Source organism: Cavia porcellus, unplaced genomic scaffold (genome assembly GCF_034190915.1).
Source record: "Cavia porcellus strain 051 isolate PalLab524CR breed Dunkin Hartley unplaced genomic scaffold, mCavPor4.1 scaffold_22, whole genome shotgun sequence".
NCBI classification, from domain to species: Eukaryota; Metazoa; Chordata; class Mammalia; order Rodentia; family Caviidae; genus Cavia; species Cavia porcellus.
This window is the reverse complement of record NW_026947505.1, coordinates 7,531,862-7,559,226: the sequence shown is the minus strand read 5'-3', so window position 1 is coordinate 7,559,226 and position 27,365 is coordinate 7,531,862. Positions and strand designations below refer to the sequence as shown.

The 27,365-nt window shown below is 34.6% G+C and overlaps 1 long non-coding RNA gene across 1 annotated transcript in view; it reads left to right on the top strand.

Annotated features, from left to right (window-relative positions):
* LOC134472220 (uncharacterized) overlaps positions 1-26,950 on the top strand; it is an 88,310-nt gene extending 61,360 nt beyond the window's left edge. The window contains exons 3-4 of the long non-coding RNA XR_010042110.1: positions 25,588-25,675; positions 25,874-26,950. This is a non-coding gene — a long non-coding RNA (uncharacterized LOC134472220). The remainder of the gene's footprint in view (positions 1-25,587; positions 25,676-25,873) is intronic.
* Positions 26,951-27,365: the final 415 nt, after the last annotated feature.

The following is a 27,365-nucleotide window of genomic DNA, read 5'->3' as shown; positions in this document are numbered from 1 at the left end:
TCTTTTATTCAATGAACTTCTTCATTTTTAAGCACTCTTTTCTTTCACCTCCTTCCCATATAGGATTTAGCTAAGGTCCTCATTATGTCACCAGAAATGTGGCAACTATCTTCAAAACCAGTCTTGGTGCTACTTTCTCTTCCTATTCAAATCCATCCCAAAACTATACACATTTTCCTTCAACCAACAACTGAGGGGTTTTACCTCCTTACTATTGACAGATAAAATCAAAATTCATAAACTTCATTTACAATATCCTCAAGCTAATATGTTTGTTCATTCTCATTATTTCTTGAAACACAGATGCTAAATCTCAGCCAACGTAATTCTTCACATGCTGATCACCAAGTAACTTGAAAATAGCTTGATACTGTATATCCTTTTGTAAATCTATTTCACAAATCCTATATTCACAGGGCAAGTTCAAATTTTACCCTTAAGAAGTCCAAATTTTCAAGGAAGAATAATTTTTATTTCCCTCTGAAATTTGAATGCATTTTTCCATATGGTTATTATGATACCTTTCCTGAAACTTTAATTTATACAGATATGTTTCTATTCATATTACAGATTGTGACCCTAAGAGAGAGCTTTATTCATGTCTCAATTTTAGGACCTTGCTTTGAATACTCAATATACAAAAGCTGTCTATAAATATTTTCCTTTAGTACAGGCATGATCTACCGTTAGGCTTTAAATCCCCAAACTTTTTAAACTTTTATTTTATTTTTGAGACAGAGTTTCATTAATGCACCAAGGCAGGACTTCATCATGTGAGGATCGGCTTTCCTCAAAAGAAAAGCTGAATTATAAGTGTCACCATCATGTGGAACTTAGATATCTCATCTGTAAGTGCTGTTGGCTACATAAGCATATACTGAGTATCCTCACATTGAAACAAAGAAAACTTCCATGAATTTAGGAGATCAGGAAATTAATGTTGCTACTAGGTTTTGATATGTTTTCAGTTCAGAGCTGACTATTTTCAGTGTCAGATGAGGCTTTACACCATTTAATCACTTGGCTATCATGATTCTCTTAGTATTGCTGTAACTAAATTATTATTCACAAAGTCAGTGAAAAGTAAAAGTAAAAACATAGATAGTTTTAAAAATTCACTTGAGCCAGGAGTGGCGATTCATGCCTGTAATCTCAGTCTTCAGGAGACTAAGGCAGGACAAAGACTGTGATTTTGAGGCCAGCATAGACTACAAAGTAAGTTCAAGGCCAGCCTGAATTGCACAGTGAAACCTTGTTTCAAAAAGACAAAAAAAAAAAAAAAAAAAATTCACTTGAGGCATTAATTTTTCCAGAAGTTTTCTAAACAATAGCCATTCTTTTAGCAACAATTATACAAAAGCAAGCATTCTATTTTAAATATGTAAGAATTTACATGTTCTTTTAGATATACACAAAGAGGTGGGTACATAGAAATCGTGCATGTCCCATCAAAGGAAGACATAGAGAAACATAGTGTTTACCACTGATTTATCAGAAGTATGGAGGAGGAAGAATAAACAGCAAAACTACACTAATAGTGAAGAATATAAGATCAAACTGAAGATTTACCCAGGGTTCTGGAAGACCCCACTGAGGAAAGTGTTTGTACACTTTTAGATATCTGGTACACAGAATTTGATGAAGGTTGTTTGCTAAGTTAAAAAGAACTGGCTCCAGGCTTATTGGCTAGAAGTTCAAATCTGTGATTTCTACTTTTATTTTTTCTTTCTACTCCGCACTCCTTTTCCTATTTCAGTTTTATAATGTTAAGATCATTTCATATAATAATGTAAGGTTAGTAATATTAAAGTTCTTGAAGGTAGCTAAAATTTTTTTAAAAGAAATATTCATAGTTTCTTATGAATATTTCTTTCTAGTGCTGAGTTACTCGAACCATAACAGTTTCCAAATAGAGAAGGATATTTTGATATATAAAGGATTTGAGGATTTGAAATTATCTCTTTTTATAAAACTATAATGTATGCAATAATCCCTCATTAACATCATACTCCTATTAATTTGGTATTGTCTCTGCAAAGAGGTTGAGAAAGGGCCCAAATATACAATTTGATGATTACAGAGTAGACTTATTTTTCACTCTCAGTATGGAAGGTCCTATGTAGGGGAGACTTTTTTTTTTTGGGTACCGGGGATAGAACTTATTACCTTGTATTTGCCAGACAGGCACTTACACCACTGAGCTAAATCCCCAGCAAGGCTTCTTAAACTTAGAGATATCACAGTAAATTTTTGAAAAGATTCACCGGTGGGGTACATAATGCCCATGTTTATTTTTCAGAGTATTCCTATTGACAAATTATAAATTTTAATGTTGTGATTTTTATTGTATTAAATAATTATACTTAATGAGAAAATAAAGTTCCAATAAAATGACATTAAATTTTTAATGTTCAGTGAGTATGTACAATAAACATCAGCACTTTAAATATCAACTGTTACCTACTTATAAGATCTAAAACATAACAGCAGAAGCAAATTTCTATGTGAACTATAATTTAAAAACAAACAAACAAACAAAAAACCCTCTACGACAGGAATACCCTTTGCTTTAATTGTCCCAACTAAGGCAGTCTCCACACACGACAGCAGTGCATTCCACACACGAGTCCCACGCTGACAGCATAGGTGAGAAGCTTTCCTTTTCTTTTTGGCAGGTCATAACTTGTCACCTCTCTTTGTCTTCTTCTTTTGTCAGGAGATTCTTATTGTATTATACAAAGTGCACTTAGAAGAAAAATAATCTGTCAATAAATAAAATATCAAATATATAACAACTTTATAATAATCATCAATATTTTCTGCATCAACTATTTGCTTACTAAATAAAAAGCAACAAAGTAAATGAATCCCTATATGAACTACAATGAAAATATAAATAAAACTCTACTATAAAAATAACTTTTATTTCAACTATCACAACGAAGACTATTTTCACACATGAGAAAGCATGTTCCATACACAAGTGTCATTTACACTTACACTTAAACAACACTTACACATGTGTGTTGCTTTCTTCTTTGGTAGGACATACTTGACACCTTGCTAGTCTTGCTGTTTTCAGTACAGATTCCTATTATGTTTTTCCTGTCCAGATCATGGTCTGATCCAGAATTCTATTGCAGAGTTCTTTAGACAGATACATATTATTCCTCCTTTTGTAATTGATCATTTATCAATTCTAGTCCTAATTCTCTAAGAAAATTTATCCATGCATTTTGTGCTTGTGATTTTCTTGGTAAACTACAAAATTATTTATGCCTGATATGTTTACAGCTTTGTAAAATACAACCACTTACCAACACTTTGTTTTTCAAATGGCATCATATTTGCTGCGTAAGTCATCAGAAACATCTATTCTACTTTCATTTATTGTAAAATTCAAGTATTTCTAGCTTCATTTGTGCTGAGGATTTGTGTTTGGTTTTATTGAGACAGGGTCTTGCTATGCAGCCCACACTATTCTTGACCTACATAGCACAGGCTGACTATGAACTCACAGGTTCCTCCGGCATCAGCCAAGGGCTGAGATTACAGGTATGCATCACCACTCCAGGATTCACAGTCAATCTTATCATCGTGGTGTAACACTAACAATATCAATATTAATTTGTCTTCCTTCACCATAGAGGAGGTCAATGTTAAGTTTTCCTGAAATTTAATGGTTACACTATACATTTGTCTATGGTGAACTGCAAGTACATTTTGAGAAATCTCCATTTTTTTCTTGGGACTAATTTCTGTATTGATCAACTGGTAGTTTGCTTTGTTTTGCTTTTTGTTTGTTTTTTATCATATGTAACATTAATGTGTAATTCATGAACCAATTGTTCAATGTGACATTTGGATTACATTTGTGTAATAGGTGCAGGATATCTGTTCAAAATGCCATTTGTTTTATACTGCACAAACAAAGGCTTGGTGGCTGAGCTCCAGAAGAGATTTCTAAATTTATGATCTAAAATGATTTTGTATCTGCCAAAACATATAGTTTTATATCTATTTGGGAGGTTTGTTTGGCCTATATTGCTGATGCCATTAACAACTACAAAATGATGCAAGTTGTTTGTCAATTGGCATATATTCCATGTAAAACTATTGACTGTTTGAAACAAATCTTTCAAAATAAAATTAGTGAGTAGCACTCAAATTGTCAGACTTTTTCTCTTTTGTAATCAAATCATAAGCAATTTTGAAAGAAACCAAACTTCTTGAGAGTCATTATTGTTCTAAAAATCTCAAGCTGGGGATTTAGCTCAGTGGCATAAGCACTTGCCTTCTAGCCTTGCATGTGCAGCTGCAGTCAGGGTACATTCCCCAGCAGCAAAAAAAAAAAAAAAAAAAAAAAAAAAAAAAAAAAAAAAAGCCACATCTGCAACTTCTCCATAAATCCTTTAGATTTTATTGCATTACTAGAACAATAAAGTCCTGCCATGAAGACTTTTACTTCAAATAATGAAATATCACAATAAATATATAACTATTGATGCTTAAAGAATGTTTTACTTGTATTTCATTATTAGTGAATTTCAAAACATCTTATAGCCTAATGTTCATTTCAAGCCATCTGCAACACTGAATTACAGTGTAGCCATTCCATCTAAAAGTTTTAACCCCTGTGAAGTCATAATAATGGTTTCCAAACTAGTTCTAATGTTGAATCATTCAGGTACATGAGGCCATTTTGATGCATTTTGGCTTGTCAAATATTTATTTACATTACTGTTTTCTTCCTCATCTGCGCCAAGATCTTTATTTTGTACTTCTCTCTCTGCCATATCTTGCTAACTTCTTTGTCTCACAGGGTTCAAGTCACCCTTGGTAACTACATCACCCAATGACTCACTTTCAATGTCCTTTCAAAGTTGTAAAGTGTATTTTCATGGGACATTATAATGAATTGAACTAATTCTACAAGAAAAAGCAAATCAAAACGTAGTAAAAATTACAAATACACAATAATGAAAAATGGCACATCATGTGGGTAAAACTCATCCACGTATACTCTGACACAGGTGTACGCACTTTGTCATTTACCATACTAAATGGGTGAACACAGAGATTGCTTCTGTATTCCTCTAGTGCAGCCACTGAGATGCACAGCCAGTAATTATGTTAATATACTTATTTTCATTAGAAAAACATGATGAGGGTGTTTTTCATCCAGAGTAATGTTCCTGAGAAAACACCATGACAATAAATCAAATGAGTCAAAACTATATTAATAATCTCAGGATTAATCCCCTACAAGTTGATATGAATAAACTAACAAAGACTAAGTCCTCAGTGGAATGAAGAAATTTTATCTCTTCTCTCTGAATATTTCAAATAAATAGGACTTTTAAAAACTGGAAAAAAATAATAGAGGGAACTTTAAGAATGAAATGAATATTTTTAATCCAAAAACCATAGTGTAGCCATGAAGACGAGGGTCTTCAAAATTTCTGTATAGTACTAAGGATTGATAATCATATTAACTTGTAGTAAGAAACCTAAAACTACTTGAATAAATACAAGAAAATAACATAATAATCATAGTATCATAAAATTTCATTTACCCCATAATCATTATATTCCAATTATTTTAGTAGAGAAATGTACAAAATCATTATTTGAATAAAAAAATAAAGTATAAAACTAAGTGTATAGTTGGTTCCTTCTTTCGAAACCACATACATACTAGTATGCAGAGAGGAAAATAAAGTGAAATACTGTTAATGAATCTTTGCAGAAAGATCACTGTTGATTTGTTATTTATATCATGCAGGGTATTTAAGTGAAGTATTTATCTCCTAGAGTTCTTGTAAGGTTCATTGTTACTGTGAAGCTCCAATGGGATGTAAATGACAATGGATAACAAAGTATGAAACATTATGCAAATATGAAATTTTAAATTGTATAATAAACATTAACCATCTGGCTTTTCAATATTATTGATTTTACTTGTCTTAATTTTACATGGCATATGTCTTTTCTATCAACTTCTTCCTCTAGTAATTTCTCGAGTACTTATAAAGTATCCTAAAAATTAGAGAATATGTCATCAATTTTCTTAACATATCTTCTTACTACAAAGACAAAGAAATAGCCCTGAGACAAGAATCTTTCTGTGTCATGCACATATCTGGCAAACCTATGTTCACAGATGCATTTACCCTTGTTTCTAACTACTTGACTTTCCAGTGGGCACTGTTCTCTTACATAACTTCTTCCTTTTTTTTAGTAGTCTTTGTTCTCCCCTGCCTTAAGAGAGCTACTACTCCTCACCTTCTGTATCTCCCTCTGAGAATACGGCACTTTAAAACTGCTCAATTCTTCATCATTAAATCAAAAACAACAACAGTCCTTTAGTCTATTTTCTATATATTGATAGTTAAATTTTTTCTCTCTGAATTTAAAGGTTTTCTTTTCCTTATCTCTCACTCAAACCTAGTTCTCTTCCCCTATTTTTCATTATTCATATTAAGAGGATAAATTACATGCACATGTCTGGCAAGCACTAGTTCCTAGTGCCAGTGAGATTTTTTCACCATTATTACATGGAACTGTCATTGACATGCATTTCCCTGAACGTCTGTGACTATCACATTTAACTTCTGTGACTATATTTATGCCAAGCATTTCCAAATTTGTATCTCCAAGTTCTTCATTAGAGAACCGTGTGTTTATTGCTTGCTTGCTATCGATATCCAAAATGTATCGCATGCCCATATTAATGATCTCCTACACCGCTCTACTAAGATGTTCCTTTTCACAAAGTTCTAGTTATTCAGACACATACACATACACACACACACACACACACATACAGACACACACACACACACAGGCGCATGCAAACACACACACACACACACACACACACACACACAGTAACATTGCATTTAAGAGCACGGCTTTTGTAAAGTGACTGAGTTCAAGTGTCAATTCTACCATTTAAAAGATGAAAACCTTAAATAATTAATGTTTGCCTTGAGTTTTCTCATGTGCAAAACATTCAAATTTGTTTTGAGAATTAATTGACTTAAGTGCAATAAAATCGAGAACACTACTTGACATAATAAACATTCAAAAATAATAGCTATTATTATTTCCTGTGCCACCTATTTCCTAAGCACTTAGCTAATTATATAAGACATAAATCTGCAACTTGCTTGAAATGTACAAATGCTTTAGCTCCATCTCAGTTCCACCTCCAACCACCAGTATTTAAGCTTCTACATAATTATAAATCACTCTATCATTTCTACTGGAGTAAAAACTATTACGAATCACTTCATTCCTTCTCCCACCCACTACCATTCTCCAACCAGAAATATCATTTACTTACTAGAATCTTTTTCAGAGGAACCAACAGTCTCAATTTTACTACAAAAGCAATTGAAAGTTTCATTTTCAAAACGTACATATTCTTAAATTTTTGTGATATGTCATTGTGATATTAGGAAATACATTTGGTCTTCATTCCTGTTTTCTGACATACAGGACTAAAATCCTTGGAATTTCTAGAATGCTAAGAGTGCCTTGTTGCTAATGGAATGACTGCTCTTTGATTGCTTCTAAGTGGCCGGTAGACAGAAGGCTTCATCCACAAGAATGATCAAGGCGTGACAAGCAATTTGGGGCTTTTATTCTCCTAACTTCTCAGGAAGAAAGAAAGACTGAAATTACTTTGAGCTCCAATGATTTAAATCTGAAAAAAATCCAAAAAGAATATTTTCAGAGTTTCATGGAGTGTGATACATCTAGAAAGGGTTTGGAAGCCCTGCTTTCTTTCCTATACCTTATCCTGAGCTTCAGTTCAATTAGTGATTCTCCGTGTTCTATGATCCACTCTAGCAAATTATTTAAACCCAAGTAGGTGCTCATGAGAAATTCTGATTTATAAGAGGATGCTGGTAACTGGAAATGAAAAACAACTACATGTAACTAGCGCCTAACTGGACCAGGGCAATCGTGTGAGACAGAGATTTTAACCTGTGATACCTTTAAGTAGACAGTATCAGAATTGAATTGAATTGAATTCAATTGAATTGAAAGGCTCCCAATCAGTATCTGCTGCTACAAAGTGTTGCTTATACACACACACACACACACACACACATTTTGTTTTCCAGAAGTCTTGGGTCTATTGAATAGCAATCACTTTGATTTTGGGGGGTTGCAGGGTCTCTATTCCAATAGTTACTTACATTAAACATTCTACAAAGAAAGCCAAGAGTTAGTTATATGCTCTAGTAACTTTGGAAAGCATGTACTATTCCTCTGCTTTGATTCACTCTTAATTAGTTCTGGGAAAACATTTTTTCTTTTCATATAATTCAGGATTTACCAACATATTTGATCAACAAACATTATATAGGACATTATTAACATGCTTTGGAAAATGGCACTCCACATCATGATGATTTATGATTACTTCTACAACAAAGGAAAAGGAACAAGTTCTGTCTTAAAAAGACAACTGGAAATAACATGAAAAATGAACTCAATAGTACATTAAAAATATAACTAAGAGTAGTTTTCTTTCTTAGTAAATTATATGTAAACAACCATTTAAAATGCTAATGCAAAACCTTCTCTCAGTCCCTAAAGCTGGTACTCAACCCACTGCACTCTCTAGATTCTCCAGTGCTCTCCAGATAATTTCCAGTCCCACTGCTATCATGTTTTTTAAGCTTTCACTATCTTTATTGAGTAAATAATTTCCTTCAACCATCAAAAATTGCTTTCTAAATTTTTAACTATGGGGATAACATAAGTCAGGGAGAAAGGACCAAGTTCAAATTAGGAAGAGGAAAATTATAAGGAAGCATGAAAAAAGTACTTGAACAGAAATCATTGTAGATTTTTTTAAAAATGTTAAAAAGGCAGTCATGAATATTGACATTTGGGAGAAAATACTATTGATTGTCTTTCTCTAATTTTGTTCATCTTCTGATACTTCTTTATCCTTAGTGTATTATTTTAGTAAAGATACTTCTTAGACTCAGAAACAAGTGGATATATTGCCTACAATATAAAGTGCAAAGCCCTTAGTCTAAGAGTCTGTCACAGTCTGACCACTGACTACCTTTCCAATTTGTACTTTCATACTGGTATAATGTAAATTCATCTTTCTAGTTGTACATGACTTCAGAATAGACTTCTGATAGAAAATTCCAAACCAGTTTTACATCCAAATTTCTTCTCTTTCTTATTATCTCACAAGATTAAACTTAGCACTACTCATGAAAATACATGATTCCTTGAATTCGACAGAAAGTTAGATATTAGTACACTGGAAATTACTTAAAAAGCAAAGAAGACATGATTTTCTTTTCTTTTTTTTTTTTTTTCTCAACTTTTCATCATCATTACCTGTAGCTGAAACCCACACAGGTCTATGGTTTCAAGCTTTAGCCCAATAGGATACAACATCTCTGTGTGCTGATAAGATCCAGGCCTCATACAAAAAAGACACCCTGGGTGAGGGTCTGAAAACGTCAGCGTTTCAATACAAACTAAATGGAAAACATCAGCCTGGCAGGGGATAAACAGCAACCTGGTAGGTCAACATAGCCCATTTTCCTTGTACAAGAATAATCATCACAGGAGGGGGACAGGCTATTCCTTGAAAGACCCAGTTAGTCATGTAGATGTAATCCAGGACCTCATGCATTACAACTGCTGTCTTGACATTTGGCCAGCTATTATATATTCTCTCCCTTTGAATATTATATATTCTCTCCCTTTGAAGTCATTCTACATTAAACTACACCCATTCTCACTGAGACACTATATCTGTTTTGTATGAAATGTTTCATCAAATACACAAACAATGGAAGTATATTCCTGGTTCTGGATGATGAGGTCACATGGTATTAGGTCCTGGATTTCCATTTGTTATAAGTATTGGCCAGTAGATTATGAGCCAATGATGCATGACACTAAGACAAGTCTTAAGTTTTAATAGCAGTAACTTCCAGCTATATCTTCCATGTTGCAGAGACCAAGACAGAAACCTATCCTATATGTTATACACTAACAAAAAGATTTTTGTTATGTTTGCCAATGCCCAAGTTATACGACCAAATTACTTGTTAATCCCCTTTGCAAATGCAAATATTTTCTACAACAGGACACCTTGGGCACCGACCACATTGTTATAAAAGCTGTAGCGCCTTCATACTGTTCTGTATGTGCCATCTTCCTGGGTGACCTGACTGAAATGTTAACTATCGCTCCCCTCTGCAAAGGGAAACAAAGGTCTTCCTCATTCCTTAGCAGATCGAGGATTTCCTCATTTCTTGATTTTCTAAAAGTTTTAAGTCAGACACACAGCTTTGCGAACTCCAACTGCACTGTGTCCCTGGTACCAGGTTAAATAAAGGTGCTCCTTTATCTTAAAAAACATGTCTTGCCCCATTTTTGGACACCATTGCGGGGGGGGGGGGCTTTTTGAAGTACGAGACCTTATAGCTCAGCTATAAGAGGATAGTAACTCTGTCAACTTGAATGAAGTAAATCCCTGTGTGACCATGTAGAGCAGTCTCTCAGTCTCTCAAATAACCCTTGTAGACCCTGCATGATCAGGGAAAAATATATTTTGTTATTGTAGTCATTGAGATACAGAGATAGTTTGTTATCTTAATATTACCCAGGTTTTAGTAACAAAATAGCTTCATAAATATTACCTCTGATTTTACATGGAGGGTATACCTGCAAATTATTTGTACATTTTTCTAGAAATGAAGGAAAACAATGTATTTTAAAGTAGAAGAAGTAATGGACTACGTTTAAAGAATCGGAGAAATATATGAAAATTTCTTTTTAATTCTACATTTTTGGAAGAAAGGGCATTGATCTTAAGAGTATCAGTCTTCTAGGTAACTGGTTCTCCACATTTTATCACAACCTCTTCACTTAATTAAAAGAAGTTTGCAATTAAAATAAAAATTCCTAAAAGGAAGAATATTTTCTGAGGATATACCAGAAGGTATCAAAGGGTAACAGAGGTGAAGAAACAAAAATCCTCTATGCTTATAGGAATAAATCTTGTACAGTTCTATCCTGACCTTCAGGAAAGCTTTTAATCAGTATGATATTATGACCAAGAACAGAAGTTTTGTGTACTTTCCTCTGTGATTTTGGTAATGTGTTGTCCAACATACAAAAAAGACTTTTTTGGGGGGGATCTTTTATGAATTCGCATTGTACTTAGTTACTTGAAATGTGTTGAGTCAGAATGGATTTTAAAAGTTTATTATACATCCTATCTTCTTTCTATCTTATTTCTTAGAATTCTCTCTAGTAGCAAAACGGCTTCATGTCATGTAAGTATAGATTGATTTCCAGCCCATCTTTGTAGAAAAGTTCCTTTGCTTTATTAGAAACACACTTTCCTAATTGCATTGCTGCTATGGCCGTACATTATGCTTTTGACCAAATGAGTCACGCACTAGATGAGATAGAATCCTGCATATCTCCACAGCTTCTCTTTTAAGAAAATGGAAACAGAATAGATCAGAAGCAACAACTCAAAGACAGTCAAGGGGAAAAAACCTCTTTCCCACCATCTTTTGCCACTGCAGGTTTCTCTTCCATATTCAAGTTCTACTGTGCAAAACCCTACTGCAAGGGGAAAATTGTATTGATATCTTTTAAAAGATAAATTGTACTCACCTAAGTATATTGAAATAAAATTGTATCATTTTGTAAATTGCATTTTGCTTCAATAGCCTTTGTTAAAAATGAAAATTTAAAATATGGCCTTGATTTGACCTTTGCTTTCTACTTCATGTGGTCATTGTGAAAGGTTTTAAATAAAAGATGATCATATTAACTGAGGCATTTTCAAAGGTCAGCTTGTCTCCTTGTCTGAATAAGTTTGTTATTTTAAAAGACAGTGATGTTTTCATTTTGGAGTTATCCATATGCATGGTAAAATAGTATTCTTTATTCCAAAATTGCTAACTCTCTAGTTTAAAATACAAAACATCAGTCCAAAAATGGTAATATGCCATTTCCTACATCTTTTGCTGCTAGAGCAAATAGCCTGAGGAATGAGGAAATACTGGCTTCCTAAAGAAATAGAGGGAAGTGCTGGGAGGGAGTGTTGGGGAAACTCAACAAGAGACTTCTCCTACTTCTCATTTTTGCCTGGAATAATTCTCTCCACATTAACATTTCCTTATATGTAAATAAGCTGAAATTCGCACAAGAAAGTATGGCTGAAACAAAATGCAACCTAAAAATTAACTTCAAACTAAAGGCAACTGGACTGTGAATGGTGCTGGAAGAGAAGCAGACTTTAAATTACTTGGTTCATAACCATGACCATAAATATTTATCCCATGTCCTCACGACTGTGGAGCTGTGGTAAGTTAAATATTGTTTGGGGGAAGAGGTCTGGAAGAACATATTTTGTATGGTTTTCTGAAGAATTTCCTTGAAAAGAGGAACCTCATATAATTCTGCTTTTTATTCAAAAGGAATAATTCAAAATTATATAATATTCAGTGAAATAACAGTCTATTGTTTTAAGGACAATATTAACATTTGGGTGTCACATATTTACATTTCACTTAAAAAAAAAAAAAACACTAAGGGACTCTGTTATACAGCTCATAGGGCCTGATGACAGAGATGTACACAGTCTCTGCCCTCCAAGAATTTAAAGCACACACTAAGAACACCATCATATCATAATAAAGACTTGTGTTTTGGGTTTTCCTGGGCTCATCACCCATCTTCCACATGGAAGATTTTTATTAATATGATGTGAATCTCGATATCTTCTTTTATTTTAAAAGTATCTATAATCTAATAATCTTCAACGTAACTTTCTTAGTTTAAAAGAGCCTGATGTTGAAATGTAAAAGACTTCTGTCTTAGTTATTTTTCTCATGGCTGAGACAAAATAGCCAACACCTACAAGTTAAAAAAAAAGGAGAGGTATATTTTGGTTCACAGGTTTCAGTCCATAGTTGCCTGGCTCCAAGTAGAGTGGCATGAGAGGGAGGCATTGCAGAGGAAAGACGGTCTATACAGAGAAGGCAAGAGGCAGCAAGTAGTTGCAATGAGCTTTCCTTTCTCTTTTATCTCAATCAGGCTACAAACTTATGGATTGGTGCCATTCACAACTGGCGGGGGTGGGATTTTCAACATTCTTACCCAGAACTATTCTAGGTCAATTTAGTTGTCACACACTCAACCCATATTCACACATGCTAGGTCCACAAACTCTAAGAGTCCCACCTATGAGTGCATGAGGCTTTGAGGGGACATCTAGATACGAGCCATAATATTCTGCCCCAGGTCAACAGAAGATTTATAGGTATCAATTTATGCAAAATGCATTTACTGCATCTCTAAGAGGCTAACAGTTTCAACATTGCCCAAAATTCCAAGATCAAAGTCTTCTTTGAGATTTAAGGCTTTTATTTAGCTACAAGTGCTTGTACAAATTAAATAATTCTTAAATGCTTCCGACATACAATGGCACAAGATAAGCAGTCCCATTCAAAAAGTTAGAAATATGGAAGAGAAAGAAATGGGACCAAAGCAAGACCAAAATCAAGCAGGACAAACATTAAATCCCATACTTTCCTGTTCAGCTCTCAAGATGGTCTGTCAACAAAATTCCAAAATGGTTGGGTGACTCCACCCCTATTATACTGTTGGTTATTGTAACTTTTGTGGCTTCTTTCTTGTGCTGGCTTTGCTCATTCCTTGCAGCTTTCTTCAAATGATCCACATTCTTGACTTCTCCAACTTTCTGTAGTCTCCACTGTTTCTCAGCTTCACTTACAGCTCCACACACTGCCCTCTCATGGTCACACTGTCTGAAATCTGAATAGAAGTTTTCCTAACCCCACAACTCTTGCATTCTGCATGAGCATAAAACTCATGCACATAAAATCAGTACCATATTCAAGATACCAAGATCTGCTACGAGCTGGAGCAGTAGGTAGGCTTCCTTCTATCTTGATTGTAGGGGTCCAATGCCTAAACTGCTGACCACTCTGATCCCAATCTAGAGGAGCACATTTCCAAAGGCTCTACCATTCTGGAGTATGCTGTCCTGGAGTTCTATTTTAAAGCAAAGTCTTTCACTTTTTCAGGTTAGAGCCTACCAATGGTGTAGTACTCTTGGTTCTTATGATGCTCTCAGGTTGTCTTCTACTGTCCAGATCAAAAGTACAGGTACTTAGCTTTTTAATGCCAGTAGTTTACCTATCAGTTCTCCTCTGCTCCATCTTTGTAGTCCACAACTTTACCAGATTTTCCTTTTTAGCCAAGCTCAAAACTTTTTATATCATTTTGCAAGGTTATTTAGCATTATTCGCAAAGTACAGCTGGGTAAAAGCCTCTTACAGTAGCCATGCCACCACTTCGACATTAGAGTGCCTTGAAATTTCTCCTGCCTGATTAATTAATCCACTACACTCAGTCTTCTGTGAAGTTTCTAGTCAGGAGCAAAATGTAGGCTAGTTTTCTCCCACAACATAGAAAATATATTCTATAGTTGAATAGTCAGCATAGTCACTGCACCCTATCTGAAGCTCACTTCTGTTCACATTCTGGTCTTCTGAAATCTGAACAAAATCTCCCATCGACTTCAGTTTAGAGCATTTCAGGGCTGATTCTTTAGCCAGCATCTTCAAAACTTCCCAGTGTCTTCCTAAATCCCCGTTCCAAAGGCTCCTGAACCATATGGCCAAGTAGTGTCACAGTGAGGATCCCACTTCTTTGATATCAAAATCTGTCTTAGCTATTTTTCTCTTTGCCAAAACAAAATATTCAGCACCAACAAGTTAATGGAGAAAATATTTATATTGGCTCATAGTTTGTGGAGGTTTCACTCCATACTTGGCTGCCTCCAAGGCAGTCATCACATAGGAGAAAATGTTCGTGACAAAGCAGGTAGCAGGCAGCAGCAGTAAGCCTCCCTTTCCATTTTATCCCAGCCAGGGTACACACATACTGATCAGTACCGCCTACACCCTCAGTGGCTTCCATTATCCACGCCTTGTACCGTGCTAAACCAGTTTAGTTATCACATACTCTTAATGCACATCCACTAGATCAGCTACCTCCAAAAGGTCCCACCTATGAGCCCCCGACACTGGGAGAACATCTAGATAATCCTTGCAAACTGTAATTTTATACTCTTTCCTAATGCTTCTTGTGACTGTAAAACTTCCCAGATTGAGGAATTAGAATGAATTTCCAAATAATTTCACATTGTACTCTTCTTTTTGTTCAGATTATATTCTGATTGATAAGAATGAAAACAAAATTTTCAAAAAATTTAAAATATTTCTATTTATCTATCTGTTTATCATCTTTAGTCTTTAAACAAATGGAATTCTAGTACATTTTAAGGCAGGCATCAATTTACAATGTATGGACATTTGTATAATTAAAAATTAAAGATACTTTAATACTGACCCTAAAAACAGAATAATTTCTTGTATTGATCGCTTATATTTTATATAACATGGATTTTTTTTTCTCCTAGAAAACAGGACACAGGGAAAGTGAATTGAGCTTTCTTTCTTTTACTAGTAGAATATAAATGTTGAAGTCAAGTTTTATTTCAATCCCATTATATTTTCATGTCGTGTATTTGTATTGTACCCTGTACACATTTATAACATCATTCAATGTGAGTGAATCTATAGTAAACTGCCATTCTGAAGAATTGCACTGTTAATCAGTTCAAGAAAGGTCATGCTTTGTTTGCTTGTTCTATAAATCATGCACACATTTCGTTTAAGTGGCTTTAAGATGTGCAAGGTCTCAATTTCACTAAGCAAAGTAACTGTGTATTTTGAATAAAAATTTTCAACAGCTGTAATGGAAGAAGTGACATTGGCTCGTGGTGTGCATATATTCAACTAATACTACCTTCAAGGGCAAAAATCTGTCTATCAAAATGAAACCAAACAGAAGGTACATACTAAGTTAGTCATTGATTGATTTAGTTGGGAGGGCCCAGTAAGAAGCTGACATTGATTTATCTTTTAATCTAACAGAATAACAACAAATCTTAAAGCAATCAGTTTTAATGGTCTTAATAACTCCAATCAGATTATTCACATTCCACATTAATATAGGAGGTTGACTTCATATTTATTCATCAGATTTGTCAAATAAATAAACTGTTTGCCAAACTAAATCTTTGTCCTCAGTCTAAATAGATTGTTATTGTTTCATTTTTAATTGTTCTCTCTGCATAATTAGGGTGATCATAGGTCCCAGTTTTCTGGGCAATAGTCCTATTTTATACTTTTTGCACTGATATAATTTCTAAGAAAAACCCTCCATTTTCTGCACTGTCCTTGTTTGAAAAATAAGCCATACAGCCATCCCACTCACAGTTCTGGTTTTATTATTCTTGGTTCTTAAGGCTTATTACCGGTTCAAAATCTTATTTGAGATCAGTGTGAGCAAATATTTCAAAAAATCAGAAGTTAAGAAATAGACTCAATATTCCTTGCCAACTCAAAGAAAGGTCTTTCCTCAGCTCCATTAGCTGTCTGAGTTCCCAAAACTAGCAGTCTGGAGAGATAAAACTTTGCTGACAACCTGTCCTGTACACTTTTCTTTTCAATGACTCCCACTTGAAAAACATTTTTTTTTTCTTTCTTCTGACAGTGGTAAAAGCTAAGATGGCCTTGAGTGAATTTTTAAAAAGAAAGCTGCTTAACCTTTCGTTGTTGTTGTTTGTTGCTTTGTTTTGTTTGTTTTTGCTTATTTATTTTTGTATCTAAGCGTTCCTAGCACAAACTTTAAATGTCTAAGAAATCAGTATAATTAAATCTGAACACTCCTTACTTACATTCGTCCTGTTTTGCACTGGTTTCTGTTCTACAGCCACATGAAAAGGGTAAGCACACAAGAATCTTCAAGATGCTGTTGAGTCACACTGAAGTTTTTGCCATCAAAGTGATGCTTCTGCAAAGAATGTGCTACAAGGGCCCCCTGGGGCTGTCCAAGAGGGGCTGATGGGTGAGGAAAAGATAATACTGACAGGAGAGTGTGCTCAATAGATACCAGGCAAGGTTGCTACCAGGAAAGAGAAATCAATGTCACAGCAATACCACTTCTACAGAGTTTCCAACCTAATGGATTTCTCGTTCAACTAGACTGTAAATTTGATCCTTTACTGCATTTACTTTCTTTATTTAGAGGAGGATTAAAACAGAACACCTAAAAAGGCCACATAGGATAAAAAGACTGTGAGGTGCCTTCAAAAGGATGAGCATTTCCCAGCAGATATAAATAGATTGTTGTTTTGATCCATCTAAAAGGTCATCAGTCAACTGTTCTGTTTCTTTTTCTCTCACTCTCATTTCTCTCCATCTCTTTCTTAAACACACAGGCATACCTTAGAATAAGAAATTAAATCAACAGACCGATATTTTCAGAGGTCTGATGCTACAGCACAAATTTATAATTAAATGTCTACAGTTTAAGATTCAAGCTCCACATGCTCAGATAAACATGTCCTTTTTTTGCTAGTATTCACTTGAAATAGCTCAAGATTCAAGGAACTGATGAACTCAAAAAGCTTCTTGTAAACATAAGAATTTGAGAAATCATGTTGGAAAATTTGCCCTATCTATAAAATCATAACCCGATGAAGCCATCCAGTTGAAGTCTTCTGCCCCTCTGTTTAAATTTCATACAAAAGATCTGACAAATTACAAATTGTTGATAGTCATCAAGTTTTACCAGGTTTGTAAAGCCAATTTTGAGGTGCTAATAGGCCCTAAAAGAGAAATCAGTTTTCAGGTAAATAAACAAATCATTAGGTTTACAGCAGGGGTGGGGGAGGATATAGAAATAGACTGCAAAATAATTAATCTCACTAGTACCTTAAAATAATACTCCAAAGGCATGCAGTAAACATTAGAGCACAATGACAGCAAAGATGGCCAGCATCATAAAAAGAAAGATAAATTTAGCAACTTGAGTTATTTATATTTATCTGGAAAGAGGCACATGAGCTTACCAAATTGTAACAAAAGAGGTTTCAAACAAACTGTTATACCAGCATTTGGTTATCAGCCCCTGGTGTGCATAACATATGTCTTAAACAATATTTAACACTTAATAAGTACTTATTAAATGCCTGTTATCAAGCACCATACTGATCCCTGGACTATGCCAGTAACAAAGACATAGTTCTAATTGAAGAACAGTTACCTAATCTTAAGAGGTGACATTCACAGATTCATCCAGAGGCCTGGACTAAGAAGGGAGAGGAAAGTTCATGGCAGGCAAAAATGCATTGAATGCACCAACAGAAAGACAAAGTATGGTGTCTTACTGATGCCACAGGGAAGGTGACAAGTACTGCATAATTGCAGGGACTGAGACCTTGTCATTTTTGTGAAGGATATTAAAATTTACAGTGTGCATACAGAAATACTTCTCAGAATCAATAGCTGGGATCACTTCTTATTAAAGAGTTTCTGTGTGTCGAAAGAAATCTCCAGCATGATGAAAAGAAAACCCACAAATTGGGAAAAAATCTTAGTGAACTGTCCCTCAGACAAAGGGCTTCTGTCTACAACATATACAGAAAAAAAAAAAAAATCTGACCACTGAAATTCAAAGACCCAATCCAAAAATGGGCATCTGAGATCAATATATAATTCTCAGGTGAAGAAAAACAAATGGCAAATAAATACATGAAAAAATGCTCATTATCATTATTCATTAGAGAAATGCAAATTAAAACCATCTCACTCCAGAAAGAATGGCCAGGACCAAGAAAACTATCAACAACAAATTTTGGAGAGGCTGTGGGGAAAAAGGAACTCTTCTGCAGTGTTGGTGGGAGTGTAGACTGGTGCAGCCACTGTGGAGGTCATTCTGGAGATTCCTCAAAAACCTGGGATTGGAAGTCCCATTTGTTCCAGCTATTGTACTCCTAGGCATATTCCCATAAGAACTGAAAACATCATACCACAATGATATATGTGCACCCATGTTTACAGCAGCACAATTTGTAATAGCCAGATCTTGGAAACAACCTAAGTGCCCATCAACTGAGGAATGGATAAAAAAGTTGTTGTATTTTTATACAATGGATTACTATTGAGCTATAAAGAATTATCATACTGAGATATGTATAAATCAACTTGAGACCATACTCATAAGAGAAATAAATAAAACTCACATGTGTAAATACCGTATAATCTCCCTAGTCTAAGAAATGGTAAGGGTACATAAGATTTTATTGTAATCATAGTTCCCCATTATATTGCTTTGAATGTTTTCATTCATTGGTTGGAATGGTTTTATTCTGTTTTGTTTGCTTTTATTGTATGTGACGGTACAAACAGCTACTTTGAAGAAAACAAGACATTATGGCAGCCATTGCTGATTTAATATCATCTTGCTTTCAGTTCTGTCATGCTTTTGTTTTTTGTTTCTATTGGTTCTATCATGTTGTGTCTTATTGGATTTTAATATGTGTGATAGTATAAGCAATTTTTTAAGGAAAATGAAATATAGTAGCCATCGTTCATTTTCTGTTGTTTGGTTTTGAATGTCCTATACTACTTTCATTCTCTTGAATGGTTTTATACTATTTTGTTATGTTTGATATTATTGTATGTGAAGGTGTGCTCAACTATTTTAAAGAAAAGAGACATTATGCTACTTATTGTTGATATCAGGTTGTCTTACTGTGAAGTGCTATGTTGCTTGAATTGTTCTGTTCTGATTTGCTTGTTCTGTTCTCTTTTGTTTTGTTCTCTTTAAAATAAAAAAAAAAAATAAATAAAATTTACAGTGTGACATTAAGTTGGTCCCCAATGAAAACAGACTGAAATTACATTGTGAAACCCTCTATTAAAAATTTAAAAGTACTTATTTTAAAATGATCATGTTTCTACTTGGACAAGGGCCTTCACAATTGCCTCCATCCATGCAGGATTTTTTTCCATTCTGAAGCACATTTGTTGCTTTGAATCCCTCTGAAAACCTCCCACGGCTTCTTGAAAGCCCCCAAGAAATCCCCACTATGTCAGATCTAAAAATGTGCCTATAATCTATTCCTTAAAAAGTGATCTTGACATTGTGTCTGATATCAATAAAAACAACCTTTTACTCACTGAACCCGAACAGCCAGGTACAGCCCATCTCAATTCTACCTCCTAAATAAATGCCTTTTTAATCAGGTCTCTTTTTCTACATTGCATCAACTACATTTATCTAACATTCCTGCCTGTGTTTGCTCTCTAACATTTTGTTTTGCATACTTTCCTGAATGCTGCGGAAAGAGTGATCATTTTAAAATGCCAACCCATCAGGTCACTCACTTGATGAAGTGGTCTGGTGACCCTCTGAGACTGAGAAGATGCCAAGCAGCTTCCATGGCTTATAAGAACCAGACACCAAATTGCTGTTTCTTTGCCCACCTAGGTCACTTTCCTGAGAATTTGCCCAATAATAAGGAAACGCTCTCCTCTCTATCTCCACAGTAGCACTGTTATAGGTTAAAAACTGATGGCCAACTTAATGCCAGCAGAATTAAATCACCGTGGTGCTGAGTGTAGATGTTTCACCTGAGGAAAGCTGCCAGCATAAATAGAGATGTGGAGAAGGAGAAGGGAGGTTTGGAGGCACTGAGGCATTGAGGCATTGTGGGTTCTCTTTGTGTTGCTGTTTGAACTGTTGATTCTCCTGGAGAAGCTCTGGTCCTCACATCGAGCATTGCTTCCTGGCTCTGGAAGGGAAAAATGTATGTCACTTAATTTCCGGATAAACTTGTCATGCTGGCTTCCTGGCATGTACTCGACTGTGCTTATTGTCAGAGGAGCTTGAGGCCTCCATGTCTCTGAGGATGCTGTGGTGCTTATCAGTACAGCCTTGGTCTTTGTCTTGAGTGTGACTTCTCAGCTGCAGTGTAGGACCTCAAGCTACTAGCACAGCTCTTTCACCCTGCTGGCATAGACTTCTTAGCTTCCACTGCTGACTTCTGGGCCTTTCCAGCACAGATCCGTCAAAGAGATTGGCATGAGTCCTTTTTGAGGGCTCTAGACCTCCAGCTGGACTGGTGGGAGGCCTTTTCTGGAGCTCTGAGTCTTCATCTGGACTCATACAGGACATTCTGTGGAATTCAGGCTCTTGGTTGAATATTCCATGTCTTTAGCATTGTAGATAGATTTCCTGCACTTTCTTGAATTAACTCTGGTTGACCATCATAAAATAATATTATAAATTCCATGCCCTGATTTTAATTGTTCTCCTCACAGCCCCTGACTACAACAAGCACCAATCATACTACAGTGAAATTTAAAGAATTAAAAGTCTTTTCTGAGATAATTCAAAACTATAAAGAACATAGGAAGAAAAATGTGATACTTGTATATCTTACCGTGGTGCCATCAGGGCATTCAAATTTTAATATTTTGCTATATTTAGTTTGATTTATTGCAATTTAATAAATTGCCATTTCTTGATTCCCTTAGTTCAATCAGGGATGAAAAACAATGATTATGAATTATTTCCTACACGTGTAGTTCTATTTTATCGGGCATGTATACATATTTAAATAAAATATAGTGTTGTTTTCATTTTTCTCTAAGTGGCCTCATGCTAAATAGAATCATGTTTTATAGTACCTATTTTTTAGAAATCATCTATACTGATACATAAAAACTATTTATTTTCAATGCATCATAATATGGTTTCAAAGATTTATTCCATAAGTAGAGAATACCGCATATTTATCATATAAATGAAGCAATATTTATGTAGGTATTTCCCCTACTGACTGCTTCCAAAGTTTTCTTATGAAAATGCATACAGCAATATGCAGATTTCTCTCTCTCTCTCTCTGCCTCTCTCTCTCTCTCTCTCTCTCTCTCCTTTCTCTCTCTTTCTCTGTTTCTCTCTGTCTCTCTCACTCTCTCTCTCTTTCTCATACCTACAAGGGCAATGCTGGGAATATCATTGTTGGCTTACTGGCTTAAAGTTTTCTTAAAATTTCTAGATGTTGCCTAAATATTCCCTGAAGAATGATTCGCATTTCTACCAGAAGTATATGAATTCTGCATTTATTGACATTTGTGTGTGACTTTCGTTATGGTGAGTTGTTTTATTGAGCAATATACAGGATGTGAAAAAATATTGTTTCAAACTGTGCTCCATTTATTCATTTATTTATATATGTGTGCATGCTACATAACTAATTACCTAAAAACTAAATGGGCTAAGAGAATAGTCACTTTTATTTTATGTGCACTATTCTCATGGAACAGGAATTAGGACAAGGCCCCAAAGTAATGGACTGTGACTTGACCATAACATCAGTGACCTCAGGTAGAAATTGCTAAACAACTGATGACAAGAAGCAACTGAAGCTTGACTAGGAGCATCTACACAGGCCTCCTTACACTCTTTCACAATGCGGCAAGCTCAGAGGAGTTGCCCCTGGAAGAGAGCAGGTATTCAAAAGTCAAGGTGTGATCTTCATCAAATTCCACGTGCTCTGTGCACTAACAGATTATCAATTCTGTCACACTTTTTAATTGATTTAAGCCATCAAAAGCCCACATAGATTCAAGGGGAGGCAACATAGATTTACCTAAAAGAAAATTGCTGCAGCCAAAATCCACATATTCCATTTTGTTAATAAAATATTTCACATATTCTAATCTATTATTGCATTCCTTTCAGTGAATTGGCCATTCATATAGTTGCTCATTTTTATCAGATTGCTTTTGTCAACAGTAGGAATTGTTAGAATGTTTACATATTTCATTCCAAATACTTTGACAATAAGACTTGCAGATACCTTTACTAATTTAATTTTGCACATGCTTTCCATTATTAAATTTTAAAAAGCACTTTATCTGGCTGGACCATTATAAATTTTGTAACTTTTGGATCTGTCCCTATTCAAAATGAATATTCCATTGAACTTATTTTAAAACCTTGGTTGCATTTTTATTTCATTTATAATCAAGTGGTTGTTTCATGGACTGTCTCTTCTGCTTTTTTCAAGTTTTGATATCTGTCTCTCAACATCTTTCTCTCAAACTGTGTGCAATGGTATACATAGGTATTTATAGAGAGATACACATATCTGTATCTATATCTATCTATATCTACCTGTTATATAAAGCACTCATAGGTAGGGTTTTCAGAGAGGTGACTGTGTCTAAAGTATGTGATGCTGGGATTCATTGTGTGATGTAGGGATCAAGAGTGTGTGATTACTAAATTAGTCCACTAATTGGTTTGGCATGGTTCTTGGTGTGGATAATTGGAAGGCCCACCTTGGGCATATGTGCTACTCCCCTAAGGGGGTATAACCTGGATATAATGTAAAGGACAGAAAGAGCTCTGCTGTTGTCACTTGTAGATAGTTGCTTTGCTGCCTTTTTTTCCTGCTGCTTACCATGAACTGTTTGTCCTCTGCAATGTCTCTCTGCCACAGTCAACTATTCACAGAAACTTTTATGAACAATGAGCCAAATAAATCTTTCCTCCTTTAACTGTGGGTGTTGGGTATTTTATCTCAGCAGTGAAACAAGTAACTAAGACCCTACATATGTAGATATATTATTAGTATGCATTTGTGTATGTATATATGCATTTTAGTATTTTATTTGTGTACATGATGGTAAAGATAAATGCATGCAGGTTTTTGTACATATATGTGTGTGTGTGTGTGTGTGTGTGTGTGTGTGTGTGTGTGTGTGTGTATGCATATGTAGTGATCAAAGTATATGGTAAATGTTTAAATTTTAAAAAATATTTAAAACCATTATCCCATCATTGCCACTTTCTGGCCAGTTCTGGAAGTTCTTTTTTGTGAATGTCATTTTGAGATGTGAAAAAACATGGTGAGTACCGCTTCTCAATGCCGTCCAATAGAAAGGCTGGCTCTTAAAAACATTATGATGTGTTCTCACCCAACTTACCAGTGACCTCGGTTTTTCCCAAAGTCAAAGAGCACATGAAAGGTAAGTGTTTTAATCAGTCCGGGACATGAGATAGCCAAGCCAGTGCTCATGCTTCCACTGCTTCCCACACTGGAAAACATGGAATGAGTGTGTTTGAGCTGAGACATTGTATTTTGAAAGGGATAAATAAAAATGTACCTTTTACTGTAATAATTTAAAAATTTTAACCAATCACCATATGTTTATATCTTTGTAATAATACCATTGATAGAAATTTTGCTATCTGATAGGGCAAATTATATTGATCTTTAAAATTATGATCACTATTTTGCTTTAGTTTTTCATATGAATTTTAAAATCAACCTATTAATATATATTTAGAAAGAAAGTTTGAGCTAGGAATTTTTAAAGTAACTGCATTAAATGCACACATTAATTTAAGTAGAAATGACAAGTATGAGAGCTCGAGATTCCCACCTCTACTGTGCCTGTCTTTTGATTTAGTGAATACAGCAGTGTTAGGTTTTGTAGCTTTTTCGTCTCAGATGATTTTAGATTCTCTGGTAAAAATATTGTAAAGAAATATGTAATTTTGAGTAATAAGATGTTTTATTATTGTTATTATTTTATTTTATTCCTATGATTGCTGCTTGCAATAATATCCATTTTGGATATTGATTTGACTAATGTCTATTATTAGTTCTAATAGTTTATATGAATAGCTTGGATTGTTACATAGACATCCATTTATCTGTGCATGGGAGCAGTTTTACACCTTTTCTTTCATATATAGCACATTGAAATACTGCCACTCACATTGCGTACACAATGTTCTTGTAGAAAACTATCATGGCACTACTGATAACTTTTTAAATTTATTTATGGATTCGTTTTTGTTTGGTTTTGCATTGCTTTGTTTTGTACTGATGGATTAGAATCACTCATACTAGATGCCTTTATTTTGGTCTGACACTAAATAGTTTCCTTTTAAATATTTATTTTATTTTATTTTATTTTATTTTATTTTAAAGAGAGCAAAACAAAACAGAACAAAGCAGACCAGAACAAAACAATGCAAGCAATATAGGATTTCAAAAGAAGACAACAGGATTATCAGCAGTGGCTACCATAATGTGTCTTGTAGTCTTTGAAAAAGTTGTCCATACCTTCACACATGATGAATTCAAACAAAACAAAATAGTATAAAACTGCTCAAAACAAAAGAATGAAAGCATTAAAAGCCTTCAAAGCCAGAAAATAGGAAAATCAACAATTAAATATTCTTTTGGGATGGTTTGTTTAATATTTTTAGCTTAAAGCATTCATTTGATTAAGGGACTTTCTGCCTTGTTCTATTTTTTGGTAACTTTTTCTATGTATGAGTGTGAATTATTTCAAATTAATTTTTCTAATCAATTAAGATAATTATTTGCCCTTTTCTCTTCTAATCTATATAAATTATATTAATAATACTAAGTCATCCTTGCATCAGTAAAATAAATACACTTTAGTCCAGATACCATTTTCTTTTATATAATAGCACAGTATATGCAAACACTTTTATTACTCTTAAATATTTGATATTATTGACACCGATGAATCTGATTGGTATATAGCTTTTTTTATTTTCACTTTTTTTTTCTTTCTACAGGACCAGATGAGAGTTTGATTAAACTGTAACTAAAAACAGAGAGATGTGGTCACTACTTCCTGCCAGGCTCCCTGTCGTTAATAGTCAGGTAACAAACCCAGGCAATGTAGGTCTGGGGCCAAACTTATAGAGCCGGGGCCCCACTACAGTGTCTCCACATTGCTGCTCTGGAGCCGTTTGATATTCTGGGTGTTTTTTGGGTTCATGTCATGCAGACTGATGTATCGGTTCTGAAATGATGAGGCGGAAGCTGATTTGCTCCTCGTCTATTTCCTTCACGGTGCAGACTACCAACCAAGCCTTGGTAATACAGTACCTGGAGACCCGGTTCAGATGAGATGCAGCTTCGCTCTGCAACTGTCTCCTCCTGAATGGACGCCCCCAAGTTGTTTGCATCTTCTGTCCTGGGCGTCAGTGTTTCCCTTCTCGGCCAGCAGCGGAGCTCGGGCTGGCCTTCTGGTGATGCCCCACAGCTGCTGCTTGCTCTTCGGGGTCCCCCTGGGCAGCGGAACACCTTGGTTCCTCCCAAGGTCTCTCCACATTGTTCTCTGCTGCTACATTTCCTCAAGTTTTATGTAAATTGAAGCATCCAGTAAGTGGTCTTTTTTTTTCTCTGTACTTTTCGTATTACATAGAAGTCCTTATTTTACGAAGATAATATTTTTCCTAGAAATTTTATTGTTTGAATTTACTTTGGCTCCTGCCTGATTTTTAAGTTAATTAACATTTGTATGTGTTACAAAGTGTAAGTTGATGATCACTTTTTTTGTTTATGGCTATGCAGTTATTGTGTTACCACTTGTGGAAAGACTATAGATCAATTAATTTCTGATACATAAAAGTTTTATAATGAAGACTACTGTGAGCATTATTTGTCCTGCACTTATAATACTGAAATTTGGGCTAGGGAATGTCTTTTCCATTGATCAAAATGTAATTATTGCTAGAAACTCCCAAGAGAATTTGTATTCTTCCCATTTTGTAACCTAATAAAAACATGTTGGATAAGTATCAATTCAGCAAAAATCCGAAAGAGAAATAGCTAAGGAAATTGGAAATAAAATATTTTCTGAATGTTTATTAATAAAATATAAAATAATATAAGGTATAGTATATTGCAATATAGTATTGTATAAAATATAAAATAAATGTGATTATTTGTATGGTCACTATACCCACCATGATTATTTCAAAATGTATTTAATACATATTTTAATATATTCAGCTTGAAAATTAATGACCAAATTTTAATAATTTCATGTTTATATTTCATAAAAATATTACTTGAACTATGTTAAAATATTCTGTTGAATTGTTAAGACAGCAAATAAAATGTTTTCCCAGAAATATACTTAATTATCAGAATATTTAGAATTCGTAGTAAATCCAACACTCCACAGCTTTAATAAAGATCATTATGATATCAAATAACATAAATAATACCATTCATTCAATGTAAGCTAATGCATGCCTACTACATTTTCCACTGTGAAGCAATCCAAATACAGATCTCCGTCCCTGTGGAACTGGCAGTCCAAAGAGCGTGTGAAACAATCTTACAAATGACTGGATTACAAAACAAATTCTTGTGGTTGGCAAAAGAAAAGGCACAAATGTGTAATGCAGGTTTTAAAAAGGAAATTAATGAAGACTTCCTCATGAGTGGCAAATATATTTCTACTATTTCCAAATTCCTGTAGTATATCATCTACATTATGTTGAGGAAACATTTAAAAATTGATGATATTACAAAAAAACTAAGAAAAACAAACAAATAA